We start from the raw sequence: 1,870 nt of genomic DNA on the forward strand, positions 1-1,870 counted from the left end.
CAAGTAAGAGATCTCCATGCACAAAGGAAGTTAAAACGGATCCTGTGAAGCAGATCTCCCCGCCCCCCGACCCCGCCGTCTACCTTAAGCAAGGATCCTTCTTTTAAGTACAACAGCAGATCCGCAACTTGCTTAATTCTTTATATTTTCAAAGCACTTTTATATCCATTATCTGGGGCCTCTGACAATTTTTAAAAATAAGTAGAGTAAGGATTAGTTCCGTTGGAGAGACAGGGAAAGTATGATGTAGGAAAGTCGCATGAGCTATTCTGAGACCACAAAGCAGTGGAATTAGATTTGGGATTAAAACAGACATCTCTTGAGACCATCTTTTGAGAACATTTCTTTTCCTTTGCTAGAAACCATCATACCTGCAACCTTCGGCTTAACTAAGCCAATGTGGTGGTCCAGGGGTGATTATCATGACTGATACGCCAGGTCCATGGCTGTAGGGAATTATGTGGATCAGGACAATCTTGTTTGCTTTTGTATGCCATAGTACCTAACCCATGTCTACACTGAGGAGATGCCTGGAATTTCAGAGAACTAGGCAACCAGTTAAATCCTGAAATATCAGTATGTATATGTCGCTTGTAACATCAGCTTTTAAACATATTTCTAAGGAAAAGTCTCCACAAATCATAATTAATAGAATTTTTGCTTTTTGTCACAGCATAATCAAAATCTGTCTTATGACTTTAGGCTAAGCAATTTCTGGGGAAAAGGAGAAAGAAGGAGAATTCAATATGGGAACTGGAATGGATTCTCAGGAGCAATGAAAAATTTTGAATGGTGGAAAATGCCAATTAAACTATAATTATTTACATTTTTAAAAGGCTTCAAGCAGTAATATGACTAACTAAGCAGACTTTCCAGTAATATAATCAACTCCCACACAAGTCACCAATGCACAACCTTTTCACCAGATTATTAAACAATTCTACACCCTCCTCAATTAAAGATGTGATCTAAAATTCAGACAATTGACATTTAAATTCTGAGCACGAATTAACCCCTAATCAAATTTGCTTAGAAAATACCAGTTTTCATCATAACCCAACATGTTTTTTCTCCCCTATCCCCTTCCCTACATCCTTCTATGCTCCAGTGAAACCAGTAACAAAAGCATTTGGCCCAGTATTCTATGAAGAATGGAATGGTTCTTCCCCAAATAAAGGTATTTTATTTTTTTTATTTGGACATTTAAAAACAAAAGAGATAATCACTGATTGTAATGATGAGGCTCTGCCTTTCAGGATCAGATGAAAGATTAATCATTGGCGAGTTTGGCTTTATTGTCTGGTTTGCCACAAAAGGCACTTTTCTTCTTCTTAGCAATGCTTTTTCAGTTGGTTCTCATGGCATCCAATTACCATCCCTCCATGGCCAGCCATACAGATGGGGATGAGTTATGAGGTAGACCAATCATATCACCTCATCTCCCAAGGTGCAGTGATTGATTGGTCCAGTAAGAATCACATGACTCAAGTCAGCCAATCAGAAATTTTTAAAATTCAAGCTGAGCAAACAGAGCCATTTTTCCTCTGGTTTCAAGACTCTGAAACTGTGAGACATGGGACTCCCTAGTCCCATGTCTAATGTAGCACTGATAAGCTGCTCTGAGAGGATAAAGTTAAGATTCAGAGCTGACAGGCAGATGATATGAGTGCAGGGGGTGGTTGAATTTCTTGAGAAAATCTACTCAGAAGAAACATTCTTTGCCTTCAGGTAATACGCTTTTTCTTTTGAAATCAATAAATTCATTTATTTAAAAAGATTCCCTAGTGGACACTCGGGTTTTTGTCCCCTGTGATCAAAAGTATCTTGACCAATATAAACCCTTGTCATTTCTTTTCTCCTTAGAGACTTT

This window comes from Propithecus coquereli, unplaced genomic scaffold, assembly GCF_000956105.1.
Source record: "Propithecus coquereli isolate 6110/MARCELLA unplaced genomic scaffold, Pcoq_1.0 Scaffold60, whole genome shotgun sequence".
NCBI classification, from domain to species: Eukaryota; Metazoa; Chordata; class Mammalia; order Primates; family Indriidae; genus Propithecus; species Propithecus coquereli.